Source organism: Mustela lutreola, chromosome 14 (genome assembly GCF_030435805.1).
Source record: "Mustela lutreola isolate mMusLut2 chromosome 14, mMusLut2.pri, whole genome shotgun sequence".
In the NCBI taxonomy this organism is placed as follows: domain Eukaryota; kingdom Metazoa; phylum Chordata; class Mammalia; order Carnivora; family Mustelidae; genus Mustela; species Mustela lutreola.
The window spans coordinates 30,175,323-30,201,071 of record NC_081303.1 but is presented as its reverse complement, the minus strand read 5'-3'; the positions used below and the strand labels follow the sequence as shown (position 1 = coordinate 30,201,071).

The 25,749-nt window shown below is 48.3% G+C and overlaps 1 protein-coding gene across 3 annotated transcripts in view; it reads left to right on the top strand.

Annotated features, from left to right (window-relative positions):
• The first annotated feature begins 8,019 nt into the window (after nt 1–8,019).
• Nucleotides 8,020–25,749, top strand: part of FAM163A (family with sequence similarity 163 member A) — a 76,585-nt gene continuing 58,855 nt past the window's right edge. Inside the window, exon 1 of one of the 3 annotated variants that reach the window (XM_059146717.1) lies at nt 8,020–8,170. The gene's annotated coding sequence lies outside the window, so the exon portion shown is untranslated. Of the gene's footprint in view, nt 8,178–8,238; nt 8,693–25,749 lie in introns of those variants that run through there. The other 2 variants (XM_059146716.1, XM_059146715.1) reach the window with 2 other exon arrangements.

The following is a 25,749-nucleotide window of genomic DNA, read 5'->3' as shown; positions in this document are numbered from 1 at the left end:
AGCCTCTGCCTTCAGCTCAGGTCATGATCTCAGGGTCCTGGGATCAAGCCAGGCTCTCTGCTCAGCTCTCTGCTCAGCAGGGAGCCTGCTTCCCCCTCTCTCTGCCTGCCTCTCTGCCTACTTGTGATCTCTCTCTGTCAAATAAATGAATAAAATCTTTAAAAAAACCTTTTAGATAACTAAGAGTTTTGAGACAATGTTTAAAATCATCTTAAAAGCATCAAAGAGCCAACAAGGTCATAAGGAATTACTAGCTCTAAGCCTCAAGAGAAGATAGAAATTCACACTGATGAGCCTTACATTTGGGGCCACTGGGGGGCATTTGGTAATCAAATACTGGAGCTTATGTTTCACCCAAGTTATGGATGCTAGGAAACAACCTCCTGCCTCGGGTTGGGAGTCTAAAGGACTTCTACTGGAGGGTAGCGTGAATGGGGGTGGAGGAGTACTTGTACTTGAATGTGGGCTAGATTTGGTAACTCACTTCCAACGTGTAGGGTGTGGCCAAAGTGATGCTCTTTTGCCACTCATCCTGGGTTTCTTTACACCATGGTCATCTCAGGGGCTCATCATACTTAGTGGTGAAAATTCTGAAGTTTTGCTTACATGTTCATATGTGAAAAATGTCATTATAGCTCAAAAATACATGAAGCAAAAACTGATGGAATCGAAGGGAAAAAATAGACAATTTAACAGCAAATGTTGGAGACTTTAATTTCTTTTTTAATTTTTTAAAGTAAGCTCTTTTTAAATTTTTTTATAGTGGGGCTTCAACTCATGACCCTGGGATCTCAAGAGTCACAAGAGCCAGCCCCATGCCCCGAAAAGAAAGTCTTTAATCAATAATCTAAGCTTCCACCTCAAGAATCTAAGGGAAAAGGAGTAAAATAAACCTAAAACAAGAAGAAAGGATATAATTAAGACAAGAAGAAGTCAATAAAATTGAAAATACACTGTTTCTTTGAAAATATTGATAATGAACCTTTGGCAAGACTGGCAAAAAGACAAAAAGGAGGGTGGACCAATGTTGCAGGAACATGACACTGCAGATGTCAAAGGAAGAAAAAGGGAATACAATAAGCCCGTCTACACACCTAAATGTGACAACTTAGAGGAAATGTCAGTTCTTTACAAAATACAAAGTACCACCTCTCACCCAGTCTGAAATAGACAATTTGAATCACCCTATAACTGTTAAGAAAATCAAACTTATAATTTCAAGTTTTCTAAAAGGCCCAGGCCTTTTAGAAAGATTCACCAGACAAGTCTACCAAACATTTAAATGAGCCTTAACATCAAATCTACCTAATCTCTTCCAGAAAATAGTAAAGGAGGGAACACTTTCCAATATATTTAATGAACCTAGTATTACTCTGATACCAAAACCAGACAAAGATAGTACAAATAAAGAAAACCACTGACCAATATCTCTTGTGAATACAGATGCAAGAAATGCTCAACAAAATGTTAGCAAATAGAATTTAGCAATACATAAAAAGAATTATATACCATGACCAAGAAGGTTTTATTCCAGGGAAGCAAGGCTGGTTTAATTTTCAAAAAGCAATGGACACATCCACCATATTAACAGGCTAAAATAGAAAAATCACATGCTTCTATAACCTAATGTAAAAGCACTCAACAAAATTCCACACCCATTTATCACAAACATTTTCACAAAAATAGGAATAGAAGCTCTTCCTCTCAGCGGCCTGGGGTGACCTCTGAAAATGGTTCGCTATTTGCTTAACCCGAAAAACCCTACGAAATCATGCAAGTCAAGAGGTTCAAATCTCCGTGTTCACTTTAAGAACACACGTGAAACTGCCCAGGCCATTAAGGGTATGCATATCTGAAAAGCCACCAAGTACCTGAAAGACATCACTTGCAGAAGCAGTGTGTGCCCTTCCGTCGCTACAATGGTGGAGTTGGTAGGTGTGCCCAGGCCAAACAGTGGGGCTGGACACAAGGTCGGTGGCCCAAGAATAGTGCTGAATTTTTATTGCACATGCTTAAAAACGCAGAGAGTAATGCTGAACTTAAGGGTTTAGATGTCGATTCTCTGGCCATTGAGCATTCAGGTGAACAAAGCCCCCAAGATGTGGCGTAGGACTTACAGGGCTCATGGTTGCATTAACCCATACATGAGCTCTCCCTGCCACATTGAGATGATCCTTACTGAAAAAGAGCAGATTGTTCCCAAACCAGAAGAGGAGGTTGCACAGAAGAAAAAGATATCCCAGAAGAAACTGAAGAAACAAAAACTTATGGCCCGGGAGTAAATTTGCACAGAAAAAATGCAAATTTAAAAAAAACTAGGAAGGGCGCCTGGGTGGCTCGGTGGGTTAGGCCACTGCCTTCGGCTCAGGTCATGATCTGAGGGTCCTGGGATCGAGTCCCGCATCAGGCTCTCTGCTCAGCAGGGAGCCTGCTTCCTCCTCTCTCTCTCTGCCTGCCTCTCTGCCTACTTGTGATCTCTGTCAAATAAATAAATAAATAAATCTTAAAAAAAAAAAAGGAATAGAAGAAAATTTTCTCAACTTGATACCTACAGTTAGAAGGAAAAATTGTGAATGTGATATCTACAGCTAATTTATATTTAATGATGAAAGGCTCAATATTTCTCCATAATATCAAAATGCTGGCAAGGCTCTTGTAGATATAGAGAAGATTATTCTAAAGTATAAGTGGAAAGGCAGAGGAACTAAAAGGCCTAAAACAATATTTTAAATTTTTTATTTATTTTTAAATATTTTTATTTATTTATTTGACAGAGCACAAGCAGGGAGAGTAGTGGGCAGAGGGAGAGGAAGAAGCAGGCTCCCTGCTGAGCAGAGAGCCCGATGAGGGGCTTATTCCCAGGACCCTGAGATCATGACCTGAGCCGAAGGCAGATGCTTAATGACTGAGTCACCCCGTCATCCTGACCTAAAACACTTGTGAATAGGAAGAATAACATGGGCCAAATCAGTCTGCTCAGTTTCAACCTGGTATTGAGTGGAGGAAATCAGCAGAACAGAAAAGAGAATCCAGAAACAGACTCACACAAGTATGCTAACAAGTTCTTGACAAAGGTGTAAAGGCAAGTCAATGGAAGACAGAGTTTTTAAACAAATGGTGTTAAAGCAATTGGACATACTGAGGCAAGAAAAAAATCTCAACCAAAATCTCACATCTTATATAAAAATTAACTCAGGTCACAGACTTAAAGGTAAAACTTGGAAGAGAAAAAAATTGGGAGAAAATCTTTGGGATGTAGGGCTAAGCAGAGAGTTCTTAGACTTGACAGAAATTCCATGACCCATAGTAAGAAAAACTGAAAAACTGGACCTTATCAAAATTTACAAAGTCCTCTGCAAAATCTATGTAAAGAGGATAAAAGACAATCTACAGAATGGGAGAAAATATTTACAAACCATGTATCTGCAAAAAGACTAGGATCGGGGTGCCTGGGTGGCTCAGTAGGTTAAGCCTCTGCCTTCAACTCAGATCATGATCCCAGGGTCCTGGGATCGAGTCCTGCATCGGGCTCTCTGCTCAGCAGGGAGCCTGATTTCCCCCCTCTCTGTGCCTGCCTCTCTGCCTACTTGTGATCTCTCTATCAAAGAAATAAATAAAATCTTAAAAAAAAAAAAAGGATCTCCAGGCGCCTAGGTGGCTCAGTTCGTTAAGCATCAGACACTTGATTTTGGTTCAGGTTATGATCTCAGGGTTGTGAAATCGAGTGCCTCCTGGAGCCTGGCCTCAGGCTCTGGGCTGAGTGTGGACCCTGCTTAGGATTCTCCCTATCCCTCTGTCCCTCCTCCTGCTCGTCGCACTTTCGCTCTAAATAAAAACAAAAAAACAAAATAAAACAAGAACAAAATCCAATAACTAGTATCTAAAATATGTAAAGAATTATCAAAACTCAGGAGTAAAAGAACAAACAATCTAATTAAAAATGTCCAAAAGGTGGCTCAGTGCGTTAAGCCTCTGCCTTCAGCTCAGGTCATGATCTCAGGGTCCTGGGATGGAGCCCCACATCGGGCTCTCTGATCTGCAGGGAGTCTGCTTCCTCCTCTCTCTCTGCCCACTTGTGATCTCTGTCTGTCAAATGAATAAACAAAATCTTAAAAAAAAAAGTAAAAGAAAATGTCCAAAAGGCATAAACAGACATTTCCCCAAAGAGAGCACTTATTTGGAAATACAGATGCCAAATAAGTACATGAAAAGATGTTCAACATTATTTGTCATTAGGGGAATGGAAATTACAACCAGAGTGAAATTATCACTATACATTTATGAAGATGGATTAAATTTTTAAAAACAGTGACAACACCAAATGGAAGGATGTGGAAAAACTGGGTACCTCATATATTGCCAGTGTGAGTCCAAAAAGGCACTCTGGAAAACAGGCTGGCCATCTCTTTTATAAAGGGAATGTGCAACTACCACACAGTACAGCAACTGCACTTCTGGACATTCACCCCAGAGACATGAAAACTTACGTTCATACCAAAACCTACACACAAATATTTATAGTGGATTGATTTATAACTGCTCAAAACTGGAAAAAAACCAAACAAACCCAGATGTCTTTCAGTGAGTAAATGAATGGTTAAACAAGTCTTGGTACCTTCCTACCTTCCAATTAATAAACCTGGATCAACCCCCGAAGAATTATGCTGAGTGGGGGAGAAAAAAAAGCGTACATACCATATTATTTCATTTACTTACTATTCTTGAAATCACAGTTTTAGAAATGGTAAACAGACCAGTGGTTTCTAGGGATTAGGGGTGGGGAGTGGGAAGTAGGTGTGGCTATTAAAAGGAAACCTGAGGGATTCTTGTGCTGATAGAAATGTTCTGACTCTGGAAATGTCAATCTCCTGCGTGTGATATAGTTTTGCAAGACCGTAGCAATGCGGGGAACTGGGCGAGGGTACCGAGGACCCTTGCATAATTTCTTAAAATTACTTCTGAATTTACAGTGATCTCACAATGAAAATCCCCTTTTAAAAAATTATTCCTGATCAAAAGATGAAGATTAATGAAGGGGAGAAGATACTTGCAATCTATAAGTGACAAAGTGACATTCTATATAGCTAGAATATACAAAGAACCTTTATGGATCAAAAAGAAAAAAAATCTGATGACTCAGTAGAAAAATGGGTAAAGATTTATACAGGCACTTCACAAAACAGAAAATTCAAATAGGCTCTAAGTACATAAAAATGCACACCATCTTATTGGTAATTAGGGATGTGAAATGAAGATCACAGGTTTGATATCATTACATAGCCACCAGATTGACAAAAATTAAGAACTCTAACAAGATATCTGGGCAAATATGTAGAGTGACTGCAAAATACATATTTAGTGGAAGTGTGAATTTTATGACCACTTTGGTAAACAACTTGGCTTTATCTAATGAAGTTAAATATGGGCATAGACTGTGGCCCAGCAATTCCACTGCAAGGTGTATACTTTAAAGAGAAGTTTGCTTCTGCACACCAGGAGATGCGTACAAGAATGCGGTTAGCAGTGTTATTTGTGATAGCTCCAACGAGAACAATATATAACAAAAATGGATGACCTCACAAACATAACCAAATGAAAGAAGAGGCCTGATACACAAAGAATTTATGCTCTAGGGGTGTCTGGGTGGCTCAGTGGGTTAAAACCTCTGCCTTCAGCTCAGGTCATGATTTCAGGGTCCTGTGATCAAACCCCACATTGGGCTCTCTGCTCAGCCGTGATCCTGCTTCCCCCCCACCTCTGCCTACCTCTCTGCCTCCTTGTGATCTCTCTGTCAAATAAATAAAATCTTAAAAAAAATAATTCACACTCATATCATTTACATAAAGTACAAAAATAAGCAAACACAACCGTGTTTGGGTAGACATACATGAGGTAACTACCGTGAAGTCAGGAAGGTTGTTGCTTTAGGGGGAAGTGAAGGGTTTAGGAAGAGGAATGGGGCCAGTGGTAGGGGTGATGTCAGTGACCTGGCTGAGTACACAGGTTTGATTTATGATGGTGGCTCAGGCTGCACCCAGCTTCTTCCTCTCTCTGTGTAATTGTACCTAAGAAAATAACACATCTCTTTATATTGCAGCTTTGCCTTTGAGAAGAATTGAGACAAGGAAAGTATGTAGGTGTGAGGTTTGACTGTGTGAGAAAAGGCAGCGCATGATGATCCGAGATCAAACTTGAAACCTGTAAAGAGAAAGAGGAAAAACATGGAGTGTTGGAAACAACAGGAAGCCTGCTGGACCCACTGGGTGTGTAGCTTGCCCTTGGATAGACGCATATTTTTTTAGAGTGCTTCAGGAATAATAAAGATTGCTCCAAGTTGAATAATAAAGGTTGCTAAATTTCTTACTCCTCTCCTTTACAAGGTGGACCTGGACTGAGGGACCAGTGTTTTTCCTTCTCTCCAGAAACTGATAAAATGCTCATGTTTGCTCTGAATTCTCCAGACTGTCCAGAGTATGAAGAGGAAAACATATTTGATAAGAACAGCACCCCCCCCACCTTGAGCATTACTGTTGGTGACCCTCTCCCTCCTTCCCTCCCTCTTCCCCTATCTTTAGTCCAAGCCTGATGAGTAGGGTCGGGGGAAGGGGGGAAGGGGGGGGATGAACACATAGGAACAGGCAAAGGTTCCATAATGAGATGCTTTGGAGATGCGAAAAAGTGACCGTTTCCTTCCATTTCACCCCGCCATGTTCTCCAAGCAGACTGATGTCAGAATTTACGGTTTGGGGGGGGGGGGGTACAGCACATAAGCAACTTGTAGAGCTTGAAAACATTACAGGATGGTGATTTCAGAGAAGAAATCTAGAGCACTGTTAACATTTCTCCTCGTGTTGGGGGAAGAGGACGACATTGCGTCTCCTTTCATGCCTCTTCCTGCTAGATCTCGCCATCATAATTCTAATTTGCATTTACTCCCTCCCTGCCCCGCTACAAGGACGCGGTGTCCCTCCACCGCGGGGACATCCAGGTGTGACTGGACTAACAGGGACCAGCGCTGGCCAGAAATGGGGAAACAGAGGAGCCTTTCGGGAGGCTCTCCAGGCAAAGTCCAGGGGACAGCGACACTCCGTGGTCCTTAAAACTATCATTCTTGCCGGACTTTCCGTGCTAGACTTGAGTGGTGGCTCGCGAAGTTCTTAGTGATGAGGGAGCAGGAGGCTGGCTGAGGACAAAGCAAGAGCTGGCGCCTTGCATTCCCCCTTCATCCGCTCCCCTCCATATGTGTAGCATTCCTCAGGCACCCCCAACTGCCATAAAACGATAAATAGTTAACTTGCAGAGATCACAGTTCTGCAAGGTAGGAGTCTCCCTTGGTTTGCAAATGTCCTTGATATTTACAACAACGAAGTTACCTTATCAATAGCCCTAATGTCACCCTCCCCTCCATGAAAAACGGAAGGAGGCGGAGGTAGAAGGAAAAGTAAATAAAGTTAAATTTCTTCTAAACCTAAATCTCATTAACAAGGATGCTTGATAGTAAGAATGTAACATTCCACCAGACTTCCAATTGTCTTTACTTGATAGCAACTAAGCCTTCAATATCCTGATAGTATTCTTTGCCCCAATAGCCCTTCTGAACACCCCTTTGTCCTCACCTACCCAACTCCTGTGTATATAACCAACCACCCCTCACAACCCGGGGCAGCAGCAGCTCTTCCTGCCCACGGGTCCTGTCCCCGTGCTTTAATAAACCACCATTTTGCACCAAAGATGTCTTAAGAATTCTTTTTTAGTCATCGGGCTCCGAACCTCCTCATCCCACCGAACCTGACTTAGGTTCTGGGACTTCATCATTAGGGCGCCGACTCCTGAGCTCACATTTCTTGGGCAAAAAGACAGCGGAGCTAAGGGACTCGTTGGAAGGCACCAGCCTGCGCCGTTTTGTCCCTTCCCTTCGCCTTGGTGCAAGCGGGTGGGGGATTCTCCCAGGACTCCGGCCAGCGCCAATCAGGTTGCTCGGTACCTGCCCCCAGCCCCGGCCACCTGGAGGGGCGATGAGGTTCCCGGCTCCGTGCGGGGCCAGTGCTCGGAGCGCCGGGGAAGGCAGAGGAGCCTCGCGCCGGCAGCCCCAGGCCCGGGCGCTCGGAAGGACGCGCGCAGACCCGGTGCCAGCCGAACCCAGGAGCGGCCGCCGGAGCGAAGCGCCGTGGTAACGGGTTAGGGCGCTCTTGGAGCCGAGGTTCCCGGAAGGAAGAAAAGGAGGGAGGGAGCGGAGGGGGGCGGGCCGAGGATCCCGCGGGGTGCCGGGCTTGGCGCGGGGAAGTGCCGGGCCGGGCGTACTTCCGATGGCGCCTTAGTACCGGCGGCAGCGAGCCCCGGGGCCGCCTTCCCCGCACGCCCCTATCTTGACCGTGACCGGGCAGTGCCGGGTCTGGTTCGGCGCTCGGCTCTCCGGCTCCACATCTGCAGCCGCGTGCTTCTAGGGGGTGGGGGTGGACGTCTCCCGCCTCGTGGCCAGGTCGCTGGGCGCGCTGTCTCCGCCTCCGGGCCGGACTTGCGGGGCTCCTGTCCCCGCCTGCGCCGCTGCCGCCCGCTCCCGCTCCGCGAGCGCCTTCCCCTGGCCGGTGCGCACTCGGACGCGGCTGCTGCGCCCGGGCGCCCACGACCTCCCAGGAGCATGCGGCGGCCCCGGCTCGCTACGCTGCACACTCGGCGGGACCGTCCGGCGCGCGTGAGTGAGCGGGGCCGGGGCTGAGCACCGCGGCGGGTGGGAGCCGGGCGGGCGGGCAGCGCCACCGCCGTCGGTCCGTGCGTCCGGGTGCCTCGGAGCGCGCGGGCGCCTCTGCGCCGGCCTTGCAACCTGGGTGCGGTTTGCTGGGGATTTTGCTGAAGTTTGACCACGGAAGGAGGGCGGAGGTGCGTTTGCGGCTCAGGGTCGCCATCTCCAAGGCAACCGGGGCCGAAGTCTGCCTGAGGGACGGAGAAACCGGACTCTCACCCGGGCCGGGGTCCGCTCGCTCCCGAGGCCGGAGGCGGCGTCGCGCACCGCTCTCCCCCGGGCGGTGCGCCGAGGGCTTCGCTCGGAGCGCCGGGCCACATCGAAGCTTCGCTCAGCGGCCGGGAGGAGGGTTTGGCCCAAATAGAAGCAGGGCAAGAGCTGAAGGCAGTGCTCGCGTCCCCATCACCCGTCTGGCTGGGTGGCCCGGGGAGAGTGCCCGGAGCGGCGCCCGGGAGACCTCCTGCCGGGGTGGCTTCCTCCGGTCTCTGCGCTGCCTAAGGCGACCGGGGAGCGCAGGAGTGGAGATCTGTCCCTGGGTTACATACACCACCCGTGCTTTTCTGTCACACTTGGGCATCCCTTTTTTCCGGGTGGAATTGTGGGGCCCTGAAAGTTTGCTCTTTCTAGCAAGTTTGAGGCGGAGAGTGGAGGGTGGGGTCAGGCAGCCGCTCTCCCCCCGCAGTCAGCGGAGGCACTTTCTCCGGTTCTTTCCAGTCTGCCCACCCCCGGACCCTCATTCAGCCCGGGGCCACACTCGTGGCCTGGCCGGAGGACCCGGATGGAGCTGGGGGTTCTCACCCGCAAGGCTGGGGGGCCAGCGTAACTGGCAGGGGTTGACGTCTACGCAGTCGTATCTCTGTGTCCTGTGTCGGGTCCTCCAGTGGCGGAGCCGGACCCACGTTTTATACCGCGTGAGAGACAAACGGGAAGGGAGCGGGGGGCGGGGGGAGACTTCAGGTCTGGCTAGAGCACTTTGCCTGAGATTCGCTGGGATCTGGAGTCTTCCTGGGGGCGAGGTGGGGGCGGGGGAGGCAGATTCCTTTCTGTATTCCTGAAGTACTCGGGACTGTATGCAGCTCCCGCCCCTTTCCTTTAAACTGACAGAGGCCGATGAAGAGGAAGAAAGAGTAGAGGTATATTCTCGGAGAGCGACGGTAATTTCTCAGACCTCTCTCCAGTGGTTCCAGCTGCAGTGCCCGCGAGGATCTAAACCAGCATGTAGAGATGGAGGTGGGGGGTGGTGGAGTGGACACCCAGGGTGGACCAGTGGTGGGGGATCGCAGCCCCCTCCTCAAAGTTCTCCCCTCATGAGGATCATGGCTAGAATTTCTGCCACCTGGGGGATAAAATGAGAGAAGACCAAGTGTGAATGAGAAAAGCCTCTGAAAAGGCTGCTGGGGGCAGGATGTCTGTGTCACACACACAGAAACCCCAGTGGTGGGCATCCTTGGCATTCTTGCCAGAACTAGAAATTTGCCTTTAGTGCCCTTATCAAAAATTGCTGAGGAAAAGCTGAATGGGCTCCAGGGCTGATGGGAGCAAGTCCCTCCTTCTTTGCTCAAGGATCTCTGTTTTGTCTCCAGCAGATGGGTCTGTAATTGGAAATGAGCTCCTCTTGGCCCAGAGATTTGTGGGGCTGCGTGCAGACAAGCTCTGGCAACAACAGAGCCACCGGGGCCCAGGAAACGCCCACCCTCACCCAGAGGCCCGGGGTGGGATTGTAGTGGCCTCTCCCGGCAACTCTGGAAGGAGGCTGGGATGGATCGGAGCAGAACTTGGGAGTCGTCTGGGTGGCTTCTTAACAGAACGGCCCTGGCTGGGCCATTCCAGGTCTTGTCAATTGTGAAAAGTGCCCTGAGGTCTCGAATCCAGCCTGATGATCATTAACACTAATGAAAACTGCTGCTACTTATTAAGTCCCTTCTCTGTGCCAGACACAAGGCTTTGAAAAATCAATATGATTATCTCTGTATTTCATGCAGAGGAGACTGAGTTGGGGAGAAGTTAAATTATTTGCTAAGAGCATCAAGCCAGTCAGTGGCAGAGCTGCTGCGTGAAGCCGGGTCTCCCAGTTCCGAAGGCCCTTTTCCTTCCATGATGCTGGTCTCCTGTTAAGTACAGAGTCGGGTGTGGAAGCTGAAAATCTGGAGCCGTGGTGAACATACACCAAGAGATGCTGGGATCCTGTTGGGCTTTAGGGAAAGTGCTGGCCTGGTAAAACAAAACAAAACAAAACAAAAAACAAAAAAACAACAAAACAACAAAAACTACGTGCTCTTCATTCCCTCGAGGACTCAGGGGTTTAACTGTACACAGAAGATTGATTCTTTAATAGATAAAGTGTAAACTGCAATTTACTTTCAATGAGCATCCAAAAGGTTTATAAACTGCTGATGAAATCCTGGAGAAACAATCCCTTTCCTGTGTTACTGTTGGAAGAGAAAATGGGTACAACTTCTTTGGAGAGTGTTTTAGAAACATCTCCCAAAATTAGAAGTGCCCACCGTCAGACCCAGTGACTCCATTTTTAGGAATTGAGCTTGCCCTTGTATTGGCTCCAGTCACAAAGACAGACGCACAGTATAGCATCATTTGAAAGAACAATTTACGTGCTCGTCTGAGAGGGACTTTTTTTTTTTTTTTTTTTTTTTAAATCTCATGGTACCTCCGGGTAGTTGAATACTGTCCTATTATTTAAAAAAAGAAAAAAAAAAAGGACTTAGGAAGTTTCTTCATAATTGACAGGGAATGATTTCTAAGATATATGGCTAGGTGGAAAATATGCATAGAGGGTTTCTAACACGCTAATGTCTATGTTATGAGAGAGGAGGCAGGAGACGCTGCTAGCCCCTGGGCAGCATGTGGCTGCCCATCAGCAAGGTCAGTAGGTCTATTTCTGGTGTTACAATTGGGCTTCTGAAAGGAGAGGAGGAGAGATACGCTTGAAAGAAAAGTTTTGAAAATTGCTCTGGTGTCTAGGGCCAGATTGTCCCGGAGGAGGAAGGAGGGTTATTGACACAGCTGTGGAGGCATCCATCAGTGTGTTCTGGAACGCCCCCTCGGGAAACTCCCATCAGCACAGACGGCCAGCTCAGCACTCCCTTTCCCCAGGATTTCCCTTCTGATGATCCTCACCCATTCTGGAAGCTTCTAGGTGCATGAAGGGCATGAGGGCAGGCTTTCCAGCACAGTTAGGGGGGAAGCCTTCCTTAAGAGCTAAGTTCCAGCTATTCTGCTAAGCACTCTGCCTACATCATCTCATTTAATATCGTGATCACGTATGTGGGGGAGCCCAGGCTCTCTGCCATCAAGCAGCACCTTTCTGCTCTTCCCCCGATGACTTTCCTTCTCGGCACGGTGACCTGAAGCAGGGGCACAGGAGCATCACAGGTGCTCGGAGACTCACTTTGGGTTCTAACAGCATGTGGCTGAACGTTACACACTTTGATGGGTGAGCTGGAATGTTTGCAGTCTGGAGAGGTTTGTACAAGGCACAGTTCAGGGACAAAGCAGTCAGTTTTCTTATGTTGAATTTCCATCTTTCCTGCTCCTGTCTCTGTGGCGTATGCGTTAGGGCTGGGCCCTGTGGACCGTGAGCGTGATCTCCTGTGGGGATGGAAGAGGGGGAAAAGGAGGGGTTGTCTCTGCTTTGCTCCAGATGTTAGTGGCATCGAGATGCTCGGAAGGCCCTGTGTCTGTCCCACCCCAAGGGACCTCCGGAAGAAGGTGGGCAGGGTGGCCCCCGAGGCCCAGGTCTGTGCTGGGAGCCTGCCTGCTGTTTGACAAAACAAGTCTGAGAGCCACGGGCCTGGCTCACTGCAAACATTTCTCCTCCCACACAGCTCACTGGCTAGGGCTCACCTCTGACTCCCATTCCACTTCAAAAGGTAACAGCTTGAATTTTTCCCCAAATGAATTCTAGAGCAAGGACAGCTGTTTCTTCTATGTTCTGCTATGGCTCATGGGGGTGAGAGCAGGAAGCTGGATGGGGCTCTCAGGTAGGGCTGCTAGAACCTTGCCACAGCCGGGGGGTTGGGGCAAAAGCCAGATGCCCCAACTATTTAGGGAAAAAAGTCACCTTATGACACACAAAAATGGTGTTTGTGTAGCATAGCAAAATGGTAGTCTAACATATTTCAGTTCGGAATATGAGTATTGTTCAAGGCACTGGGAAGACAGAAAGATGAGCAAGTCGTGGTCCCTGGGCTCGAGCTGCCCACAGAGCAGTGTGGGAGAGGACCATTTACATCAGCAGCTGTACCCTGCAGACTAAAGAAAGAAGGGCTAAGTAGAGCCACAAATGACTTACAGTCACATGCAGTAGAGCTCAAGTGAACCTGGGGCTGGCCCTGTAATTCCAGAAGACTACTGAAGTCTTTCTGAAGGAGGTGATTTTTGAGCTGGGCCTTGAAGGTTAATTAAATTTTGATAGACAACCTCAGGAGAAGGGGCAGAAGAAGCCAAGAGAATGGGTTTTGATAGGCTGTGGGGCGTTTAAAGATACATTAATATCAGTAATGCCAGTATTTACTCAAATTCTGCTGCAGACAAAATACATAGTATTTTCAGATACTTAGAGTAAAACCGATTATATCTCCAGAAGATAGGCAATCACTGTGATATTTATTTATTTATTTAGGTGGTAAAATCAACAGGGCTTGGTGATGGATAAATAATAGAAGTGACTTCCACAAGCTCAAGACTATAAAACTATATTAAGTTTACATCAGATTCATTTTACTTGTTACAGTAACAGCAGATGGTAGCTTACCTGTGTAAAATTGACATTTCTGTTGTATGTGACCGCTGCATGACAATGAGCTTCCCCGTGGAGAAACAGCTGAGCCTCACGAATGGGGATTCAAGCTGTACCCCACCATTTTGTTCAGCTGTTCATTCACCCCTGGATTCACTCGTTCATTTATTCCTACGTGCAACAAAGATGATGCTTGTGCCTGAGCCATGTGCTGGCCTAGCTGGGGGGAGAGAGAGAGAGACAGAGAGAGTGGGAGAGAGAGACAAAAGAGAAAGCATGTCCCTGCAGCCTCCAGGAGTTTGCAGTACGTGGGAGAGATCACAGAAGCTGATAAATGCCACAGTAAGAATAGCAATGAAGGACGGTGGGAAAACATAGTATGTGCTCAGTAAATGCTGGTTGCTAAAATGAATAAGCAGCCTGAGAAACAGAACAGATACAAGAGTTATACAACCTGATAAACAGATACAGATCGAGAGCACAGAGGGCTAAAAATGTTTCTTTGGATTTGGCCAGTGGGTCTCAAACACTTGTTCATGTTGTGAAACCCATGGGAATCGTTGTGCTTTCTGGAGAATACCATAAAATTTTGAAAGGGCTGAATATAAAATTTTGAGCTATATCAGAGAGCATCTCCTGCTACATTTGCCCACAGACATAGACTAGCAGATACCAAGTGTTGAGAAAGAAAACTTTATGAAACAGAAGATTTAAATTGAGGATAGTCTGTCAGTTCATTTTTTTTTTTTTTTTTTCCCTATGAATTTGGGAAAGACTGCCAAGGTTCTATTTTAGTGCTGGAAACCCATGGTCCAGCTGGTAGAACACCAGGGATCCACAGTCATACAGTTCTGGCAGTTTGAAGGTTGTTGATGACTTTAGCAAGGGCAATTTCAGAAGAGTAATGAGGCCAGAAGCTGGGTCATGTCTTCATGATGTCAAGCAAGTATTTATTGAATGTCACGGGGGATACAAGGTGGAGGGGGGAAAACCAGAGCAGTCAAAGCCCCAGCCTTCATGGAACTTGAAGTCATTTGGGGAAACAAATCTGTCACGAGTAAATGTAAAATGACACTTATAAAAGTAGAGGCCCAGGACATGATAAGAGTGTTTGACAGGAGGTCCGGCCCCCTCGGGGAGGACCTGGGAAATCACCCTCAGAAAACAATGGTTCAGCCGGGACCTGGAGACTGAGTAGGAGCAGAGTTGCTGCAGGGAGTTTGGGAACTGAGAAAGGATATTCCAGGAATGGGAGAGGGTCGTGGCTAGAGCAGGCATGGTATTTGGAGATGCCCAAGGCCAGTGGACTAGGGTGCAGAGAAGGAGAGGGAGAAGCACGTGAGCTGAGCAGGAGAGGCAGGAGGGAGTCTTAGCAGCCACAGGAGGGACTCTGATGTTGATTCTAGAGTGACAGGTAGTCACAGAAGTACTTAAGCAGGAGGGTGACACAGCCAGATGTCCCATTTCAGAAGGATCACTATGCCTAAGATCACTGTGACTGTAGAGCGTGGGGAGTAGATTCGAGGTGGCCACGGGAAGATTCAGGGAGACCTATCAGGAGACGGTTTTTCATGCTGGGACATTTATTGTGGGGTAGGAAGAAGCACATAGATTGGAGCGGTTTAGAAGGTCAGATGGACAGAACGTGATGGTTTGAATGTACGAAGTGAGAGGGAGATATTGGGGATGAGCCCTAGGGACCAGCTTTGTAGCGGTGGATGGAGGTGTAGATTCCTGCGACGGGAACCGTCAAACATCCCAAGTTCAATCCCACTGTGTTGTACGTGAGGACCCTTTGAACCATCAGAGTGCAGAGGTCGAGAAGCCAGGGGGCTATAGGGACAGGAATTTGGAGAAGGAGAGGTCTGGGCAGGAGATGTGCTCCCGTAAGTCATCAACACCCAGGGGTAAAGGAAACCATGGCGTCGAGGAGGCTGCCGAGGGAGGAAGGATGGGTGTGGAAGGGAAGGCCTGGCGTTGACTTTGAGTTAGGATGAGCCTAGAAGGTAAGCAGAGAAGGATGATCTAGAGAGACAGAAGGAAAGCCAGGAGGGGGAAATGTCATGACAGCCAAGGGCAGAGTGTTTCCCGAATAAGGAGAAGAGGAAGCATAGGGGCTGCGGGGAAGTCCCTGACAATGACAATGGGGACCAGTAAACTTCCATCGGCTTCAGAAACAGAGGTCACAGGTGATTTAATCAAGAGCAATGGGATTTGATGGGCTAGAGCCAGACTGTAGTTGTTGGAGGACCAAGTGGACCCAGAACCCATAAGTGAGTCTTTCCAGAGGTTTGTCCCTGATCGTTGAAGAGACAGGCTGGTTTTGTTCTGTTTGAATGGGAGAGAGTTGAGCACCTCTACGTGTCAATGGGAAAGATCCATTCGAATGGAAATGTAATAGGTTCAAGGAAGGATAAGTCATAATGTGAGGTTTCTTTCTTTTTTTTTTCTTTAAGATTTTATTTATTTATTTATTTGACAGACAGAGATCATAAGTTGGCAGAGAGGCAGGTAGAGAGAGAGAGAGAGAGAGAGAGAGAGAGGAGGAAGCAGGCCCCCTGCTGAGCAGAGAGCCCGATGCGGGGCTCGATCCCAGGACCCTGGGACCATGACCTGAGCCGAAGGCAGAGGCTTAGCCCACTGAGCCACCCAGGTGCCCTAATGTGAGGTTTCTAAGAACATGGACAGACAGCCTCAAACGTGAGGGTGGAAGGATAGGCCTCAGGATGGAGAGGGGTCATTCTTTTGGACAACTGGACTGAAGGAGGGTAGGATGTGGACAGGTGTGAGTTTGTATGAGGTGTTGGAGGTGACAATGTTGCTGTCTGATGCAGAGCAGGAGGGGGGTTAGTGGGGAGGCAGGACGGAGGAAGAAGTTTATTTTCAAATGAGGGTGATGAGGACAGTGAAGGGACAGGGTGAAGAAACTAGCGAGAGGTGATACCGTTGGAGCATTTATCAGCCATGTGACATCGAGCCTGTTTTCTTACCTGTGAAATGGGAATGATCACCAGGATGCCGACTCCACAGGCTGGTGACTGGCTCGTAGAAGGTGATCAGCAGACGTATGCTGCTGTTTGAACTTTTCTTCTTACCATCAGCGGCTAGTACAGGGCTGAACACAGACTTGATTGTAGTATGAAATAGTCATCAATACTCCTGGGTATTTAGTACCTAAAAATCAGATAGACCTCTCTCCATATGCCGCCTGTCTCCCTTCCTATCTGTGAAGCACAGTCTCTTTCTTCTCTAAGCAGTCAGAAGCTTTTTTGCTACTTCATGCTGAAGGATTTATTTGTACGTGGTGCTTAGCCAGGGCAGATTCTATTAGGGGAGTCAAGCATATGGGCAGGGCACTGGGCCAGGGTGAAGAGTGAAGAGGTTCAATTAATTCAAGAGCCCAATCTCCTCTGACCTCATTGATCTACAGAGGACAGGGCATCTACTGAAGTCACTTCTTCATGTCTTTTATAACATCCAGTGAAAGCAACTTTGAAACAGGCCTGTACCCGGGGCCGAGATACAGAGTGAATAGGAATGGTTCCTGCCCTTGTGATAGTCATTTGACCAGACAAAAGTTGTAAAGACAGCATCACGTGTTGGAGAGCACAGAAAAAAGAGCCCTTAGATGTGCCCAGACTAGGCAGGGAAGGCTTCCCAGAGGAGGTGGTGTTTGAGCTAGAATGTGAAGGTTAACATCTGTGTGGGCCAGAAGGGAAAGAGACAAGGAGGGAACATCCTTGCAGACATGAAGGGAAGTCTTCTGGGCCTTCGAGGCCCAGTTAGGCCCAGTGGGGGTCAGGAGACGGTGGGGGTTGGGGGAATGGAAAATGGATTTTGTCCGAAGTCAGAACAGGAAATGCCAGGTTGCAGGAATGAGGTGAGACCCGACAGCAGGCTGCTGTTCTGCGTCCTGGCCTAAGGACCTGGATTTGAACTTGTAGATGTAAAGCCACTGTAGAATTCTGGACAGCAGCACACTCATTGGTCAGGAGGCAGTGGTCATGGTCTAGGTGAGGGTTGACCTAATGGCAGTTTCAGTGACATGGGTCCAAGGTGGGGTCATGCTAGTGGATGAGTGAAATGAAACTAAAAGCCACTGGCATTGTGGAAGTCGTGGAAATAGAGGCTGGGGTGTTAAGAGAGGCTATCTGTGTATATTAGAACTTTCTAGGATGATGGTAGAACCTCAGATGAAAGGGAAACAATTGCTAGAGTCCTCAGTGAGTGAAGGAGAGGCAGTGATGGGGAGAGGGATGTGGTAAAGAATAATAAAATATCATGGACCTCAAAGGAAATGAAACACTCTAGAGTCTAATTCTGGAAAACAGACTAGACTCCTGAAAAGACTGAATTGTTGCTTATTTCCAAGGGGAGGTGGCCACCATAAAACAGGTGGGATGTAATTCCAAGCCTTTGGGTCACTGAGTACCACTGGAGTACCACTATAGCCTACAGATGGGGACCCTCAGGTTCAAAACCTCAGAAATTGGCTGAGTCCACATGATGACTCGACAGTCCGTGATGTTGTCCTTGGTGAAGTCTCTCTCCCAGATGTCTCAGAGAATCATTTCCAGCCTCTTTGCTGAGGTCTCGCTGATCCCAGGCATGTCCTCTTGCTGCGGCAAAGGAGTCAGGCCAATAGCACCATTCATCTTGGGGGGCTGATATTTCAACAGCAGGCTTCTCTTGGCAGACGGGATTCATCGCCGACTCTCTTCTCTGTTGGGCAAACTCTGTACCCAGTGCTATGCTGGGCACATTGGAGGAATCTGAAAAAATACCAGACCTGGTCCATGCCCTCAAAGATCTCATAGTCTAAGTAGAAAAGCCAGACTAGTACACTGAGAACAGTAAGCAATACTGACCTTGTCTGGCTTAGTAAGGGTGGGTGGTTGGGTACAGACAGGTGTATTGCCCCTGCCTGGTCAAGAGTTGAGAGGGATGGAAAGAGAGAGTAAGGAATCCAAAATGACCTTCAGATTTTTGAATGGGGGGAGGAGGCCTGGGGAGCCATGGTGCCATTCTGAGAGGCAGGGAGTACAACAGGGGAGAGACTTGGAGAGGAGGTGAAGACTTGAGAATGGTGAGTTCGCAACCTTATTTAGGTGGAGATAGATGCAGAATTCAGTTGCCTTTGTTGATGTGAGTGTACTGAGTGGGTCAGTGTTTTAGCAAAGGGGAAAAAGTTAATGAGGCAAATGGAGATAATGGTAATAGAAGGATGGGGAAGGGATATACCCTTGAAACATTTAAGGGATGAAGTGGATAAGATTTAGTAGCTGAGTGGATTTGAGGGGAGAGCTGGAGGGAGGAGACTGAATGACTCACAGGTTACTGGGCTTGGGGACTGGTTGGATGGCGGTACCATTTACTAGGAGGAGGAATGCTGGAGGAAAAGTGGGCAAAGAGCAGATAAAATAATGAGATCTGTTCGAGACCATTCGAATTAACAATGGGAGAGCTAAGGATGTAGTTGTCTAGGAGCCATTTGGTGGCGCAAGCTGGAAACCCAGGAGAGTTCAGCCTAGTGACATAGCTCTGGGAGTTGACCATGGACAGGCATGGGGGAGCAAGGATGGGGCCTGGGGAAAGACTCATGTTTATGAGGGGAGTGGTCTAGAGGAGATAGTCTATGAGGCAATAGTCAGGGTTGCATGAATGGTGGTGAGGAGAAGAGTTAAGGGATTGAGGCTTCAAGGAGGTGTGGGTAGTCAGTGGTAGACTCTTTGCGAGGGGCAACACGGAGGTCATTGAAGACTTTTGTCAGAAGTGATTTCTGAGTAGTGGGTGGGAGTTGGAAGCCAGATTTCAGTGAATTCACAATGAATAAGTTCTGAGAAAATAGAAATGGAAGTATACACAAACATGTGAGAAATTTTGCTGTGAAGGGCAGAGAAATGCACCAGTATCTGGATGATTATTGTGAGGGTATGAAGGCACCAAGTGTAGACTTTTATTCCTAGCTTTGCTGGGAAAGAGAAGAGGCAGCTGGGATAACAGTGAGAGGGGTGTGTGAGGAGAAACAGTGGGTTGTTGTTCAGAGTGGAAGAAACTCGATCATGTCTGTGGGCCAAGGTGATACCTCCAAGAGGGGAAGTGAGGTAGGTAGAGGCAGAGAGAATATTCAATGGAGCCTGGACTGGAAGGAGAGAGGGGAGGTAGGATCTGGACCCCAGGTAGGGGGATGGACTGACCAGGAGGGAGGAAGTTTTCAGCTTTTAGGCACAGAGGACGAGGACGAGCATTGGCATAACCCTGGATAAGACTTTGGGTTAGGTTAGGGATGGGGACTGGAAGACCAAGGTTCGCCCTTGGTGGCGTCAGTACCCCCCATGATGTAGACAAGGTTATGTGAAAAGAATGGGAGTCGGTGGGGGCCATGAGAAGAAGGGGGAAGGTTTGGAACAATCCCTAAGGGGAATGGATGTGTTAGCATCCATGACTTCAAGTTTTTGAGCCCAGACAACAGAATAGTGGTGATTGTGTTGACAGCTGTTTGGGGGAGAATTTGGAGGAGGGAGCTAAGGTTTTTGAGGATGTCAGAATCGAGGCAGTGGCATGAAATCCACAAGTCCTACAGGTGATGAGAGTATCTCAGGAGTATGTGGGTGCTAAAAGCCAGCATCCTCTCAAGCCTCCAGACTCTGCGAACAGAGCTGTTTAGCTCCGCTGCTGGGCAGAAGCTCCCCTTGGACTGAGAAGGTGTTGGAACCAGTGAGAAGCCCAGGAACCTGCCGTTGGCATCTCTGAGCCCCGGGTGATACAGGCTCCTGGGTGTTGTTATTGTTACTGGATTCTTGATACCTTGTTAATCGAAAGGTCATAGCGGGAGCTGCAAGAAGTCTTCTTGTAGCCTTTTGTTCCCTTTCTGTCTCTATGAACAAAGCCTTGCTCCAAGAACATGCCGATCTGCTCTGGGAGAGAATTCTTACTGGGATTTCGGAGCTTTTCTCAACCAGATCATCTCCCCAAATGCGCCCTCACTGGCGGACACAGGCTAACTCCATCTTCTGGATTCTTTAGACTCCAAATCAAGGTATTTCCCCACAGTAATTGCGGAGAAAAAGTTGCAGTTTCTTGGAAACAGGATTTTAGTGGTTTAGGAGACGAACAACAGGAAGAAGAAACACATCAATGCTGCCCCCCCCCCCCCACTTCTGCTTTCTCTCCGTGCCCTCCGTGCGTCCGCTCAGATCCCCTCCACATCACCCCTTCCCTCACTCGGTGAGTGTAAGTGTAAAAGGCACAGAGATTCTGGGTCTTCAGAGACCCTAGTACCAGTTCCTTCTTGCCCCTTTCCTCTCTTCACCTCATAAGCCACTGCCCAGTGGTCCCTGGCCTTCTGGACACCCATCCCTCCGTCCAGGGCTGACGTTAAGGCGGTGTGACTTGGGAGGGCGGTGCAGGGTGCCACAGTGTTTATATGCTTTCTTGTCATATTGCGAATGGCCGCTTCCTGGGGTTCCTTGAATCCCCCCCACCTGGGGCTGCTCCAGCCTCTCCCTTAGGACACCCAGACTCCCCCCACAGTCCAGCACTGAGGGGATCATGCCCGGCACGGCAGGGACTGCCTCTTGCCGGCCCCCGGGCTGTGGTGGCATCACTTCCGACTGGTCCCCGTGTGCCCCACCAGGCGTTCTCATGACTCTCCTTCACCACCTGTTTTTCCATGCAGCTCTATGTGGGGGTTCATTGTGTGTCAGGCACTGAGCTGGGTGCTGGAGATAAAATGGTGGATGAGGGAGGCGGGGTCCCTCCCAGGCTTCGGGGGACCTGCAGTCTTGAGCAGGGCCTGTCAGGCGGATCCCTGTGGACAGTCCTTTGCCGTGGGCGGCTGTTCCATGTCTGGTTGGGGCTTCGGCGGTCCATGGCTTCTACACACTAGATGCTGGTGAGCAGCGCCCTCCCCCAGTGGTGACAATGCATGTGCAGACCTTGCCAAATGTCCCCATGGGGGACATAATACCCCCTCCCCCACAGAGAGAATAGAAAGTATTCTCAAACAACTGATCACAAAAATAAAAATGCAATTACTAAGTATAAAGAAGCTCTGGGAAAAAATATGAGCATGTGCCCTCCTAGAGAATGAAAGGAGACTTATTTTAGGTGCAGTTCTGAAGCCAGGCCTCCTGGGGGAAGTAGCCGTAAAGCAGAAGCTTGTGGGACGAGAAGGAGCCAGTCCCATGAGGAATGATGGATTAAACGTTCCTGGCAAGAGAAGATCCCAAGAAGATCCCACAAAGGGCCTTGGCTATTTGAAGAACAGAAAGAAGGCTTGTTGGCCGGGGCCTAGAGACCAAAGGGAGAAGTGGTATAAGCCAAGACTGGAGAAGTGGGTAGGGACTGGGTTATCAGGGCCTTGTAAACGGTGCTGTTGTAGTAGTAATCCAAATATTTGTGCTGTTATAAGAAGGAAAAAGATACACACGGACTGATGTGTGAGGGAGGTCGTCTGTCTGCTGAGTGGCAGACAGTTGGGAAAGGACTGAATGGGCCAGGCAGGAGGCTGAGGGTAGCCTGGAGCTTGGCAGTGGAGAGGGAGAGAGATACAGATGGATTTGAGGTCTGCCCCCCACCCCCATTCATGATATCTCAAATGTTATGATCATAGCCAAGGGTTGGCAGTACGGGTATTGGTCATACCCAAGGGTTTGGTCATGCCCAAGGTCATACCTAAGGGTTGCCAGTACTGGTCATACCCAAGGCTTTGGGTACTGGGACCACCTTTACCTTTTTCAGTAACATTTATTAGGTACCCACTGTCTGCCCAACGTGTAAGACACTGACCCAGGCAACTCCAAGTCTAGTAGGGACATGGACATAATGCACTCAGACTCAAGATGTCCTGTGAAGAGGGAGCTAATCCGGCCTGGGAGATGGGGAGGGTCAGGGAAAACTGGAGGAAGTGACACCTAAACCAATTGATTAAAAAAAAAAATCAGTTCACTAGGTGAGAAGGGGGAGGAGAAGGGGCACGCTGGGCCTAGCACAATCTAGCAGAGACCCAGAGCATCCACACGGCATGGCAGGGCAGAGACAGGTAGGGAAGGAGGCTGGAGGGGCAGGCAAGGGCCAGATCATGGCAGCAAATGCAACCTTTGGGTCTCAAAGGGCAACTGATTGTAAGGTGAACACAGGGGTGGAGGGAGGTGTGGGGTCTCTGCTGTCGCCCCCTACAGGGCACCTGCTCCTGTCTTGCTGCCAGCCGGTCCTTGCAAAGCCTAGAAGTGCTGAAGGCCTCTGTGTGTTCCCCTCCTCTTGTGTGTCCCTGGAGGTTCCCTACAAGGGCTCCTGGGTGTCCTCATCCCACTCCACCTCTGGGCAAAATCCGAAAGCAGAGAAAATGCTCAATGGTTCTCACGGTGAAAGCAATTCCTATCAACTTCACTGTTTCAAGTAAGGAGGGATTTCTCCAGCAAACCAGCAGCCACAGAAAATGATGTGGAAACGTTTTACATGAGAAGATATTCGCAATCTATTGCTAAATTATAGAATGGTGTGAGTGTACGTGTGTACATGCGTGCGTGTGTGTACATGCGTTGGGGGGGAGGTGGGATGACATAGTATCACCAGCGCTTATCTCCCAGTGGACGGAGTCGCAGGGGAATTTGACTTACCCATTTTTAAAAATCTTCTAATACGCAATTAGGACTTTTATGATGAGACTCAAAAGATGTACAAAGCTGCTCTAGGGGTCTGGTTTCAGCAGCGTTCCCAAGAGTCCCTGACCTCGAGTTGGTGACCCTGACTGCTCTTCGGAGACACTTGGTATCCTTCTCCTGGAGGATACAAGCAAGAAGAATTCATTAAGTGCTTTCAGTCCCGAAGATGACAGGAGCTAGGAAGGCATAAAGTCTTGTTACGACGACAGCCAGCCGGTGGCCTTGATGTCTGTGTGTTTATTTATTAACAAGACTTTATGAATCCATCCTCCCCAAGCTCCAGGAGCTTCCTGGCTGACTTCAATACAGATCATAGTCTCAGACTGGTGCAGCCCATCAGTCCGAATAAAGACAGGCCTGGCTCACCAGTGGATTAAAACCAAAAGCACACTGTCCTGGGAAGCAAAATAAACATGAAGGGATATTGACTGGGGTTGGTGAGGTGTTAGGACAATAGAGTGTGGAGGAAGGTATAATGTACTATTAGCCCCAGGGGTACAGGTCTGTGAATCGCCAGGTTTACACACTTTGCAGCACTCACCATATATCACATACCCTCCCCAATGTCCATAACCCCACCACCCTCTCCCTTCCCACTACCCCCAGCAACCCTCAGTTTGTTTTGTGAGATTAAGAGTCTCTGATGGTTTGTCTCCCTCCCAATCCCATCTTGTTTCATTTATTCCTTTCCTACCCCCCAAACCCCCCACCCTGTTGCCTCTCAACTTCCTCATATCAGGGAGATCGTATGATAATGTCTTTCTCTGATTGACTTATTTCGCTCAGCATAATATTGGGTCACTCTCTTTAACCTAACAGTTACTAAGTACCTTTTCTGTGCCAAGCCCAGAGTCTGTAACTATATACATTTACTATATACATCAGGACAATTCTTCCCACAGTCCCTGTTTGGAACTGTTGAAACAGGCTCAGAAGGAATAAATAACTAGTTAACAACAGCTTAGGTTTTTTTTTTTTTTTTTTTTTAAAGATTTTATTTATTTATTTGACAGAAAGAGGCAGGCAGAGAGAGAGAGAGAAGGAAGGCAGGCTCCCCGCTGAGCAGAGAGCCCGATGCGAGACTTGATCCCAGGACCCTGAGATCATGACGCGAGCCGAAGGCAGCGGCTTAACCCACTGAGCCACCCAGGTGCCCCAACAGCTTAGGTTTTAACATAGCCCCTCCCACCCCAACCTTTTTCTTTTTTTTGATGAACACCACCCCGGCCTACACCTCCCTGCTTGACAGAGACTGTAAAGGCAGGGAATTTTAAAGCTTGGAAAATGTCCCATTGACTTTGGCTTAGACGTTACTCAGTGTGGAGTAGATGCCACATTCTCCTGTTGGATGGATGGGTGGATGGGTGGATGGATGGATGAACAAAAGAGAGAATGATTTGTGAAAGGCAGAGAGACATAATCACATTACAAATCTATGGCGTAGATAGTTCTACAAATGCATGTGGCCAGGATTCGCTCATATTCTGTTGCTTCCCCAAGAGTTATGAGGAATGGCTGTAATGGGAGTAAACCTCCGGAGAGTCGTTTATCGAGTGCTGGGGAGAACTGGGATCACGCTGGGTATGTGGGTCAGGCCGTGCTGTCACGGTTCCGGAGAAGAGAGCTAGATGTTTGCAAATTGGTTACCAAGGTCCTCCCGTGACCTAGCACTTTGCCTGTGCCTGCAAAGGAGGCCCAAACAGCTAGCTTTCCTGGGCCACTGGTGAGAGAAATGCTTTATTTTTATTTTTATTTTTTTCAAGGTTGTAGCAAACGGATGGCCTTCCCTGAACTCACATGAAGAGCTGTTTTTCTCCACGTGGGCTGCTCAGGGCTTGGTTATTGGCTCAGCAAGGAGAGATGGAGGAGGAAAGCAGAGGTTCACCTCTCTGATCTCCTTACTCATCTTCCTTGCTGTGCAGAGAAAAAGCTCACCTATTCCTTGTGCCGCCTCTGCCTTTGGCAGCCAGCAGCAGGAGTGAAGGCCGTGGTGTCCACACTGCTGTGGGGGCTGAGAAGAGAAATGGTTCAGGCCGGGAGCTCAGTTTCCTTGAAAAGAGAATACACAGTGCTCGTAGGATCCCAGAGCAATGCCACTGACTCATGGACTTCTGGGAGCGAAGGGGCTGCTGGACACAGGGCTGGCTAGTTTCTTCTGAGAAATGAGGCTATTGGGATGGATTCTGCCTTTTTCTCTTCTCCTTCTGCTCTAAGACCCTGCAGTTCTCCAGTCCAAGACTAATAAGGTTAATCAGCAAAGACCTACAGGAGCTGACTTCTTAGGAAGGGTAGAGGGAGCATTTAGAGACCTGCCTCTCCGCCCCAGAGATGTTTGGTGGTAGGCTGGGGCAAGTCCCATTTTACAGATGTGGAAATTGAGACCAGAACAGCCCCTCCCCCAACTCTCACCATCACCACCACCCCCAAAAGGCAGGGAAATCCCAATGCATGGATCTCTGCAAAGGGCATGAGACAGCTGCCTTCCCTTACCTGAGAAAAGGTGCTCTCCCAGACCTCCCAGAGGCCTCAGGCAGGTGTGTGGAGGAGTCTGCATTCTTCTCTCTGAGCCTCCCTCTGACTTTGCCTCT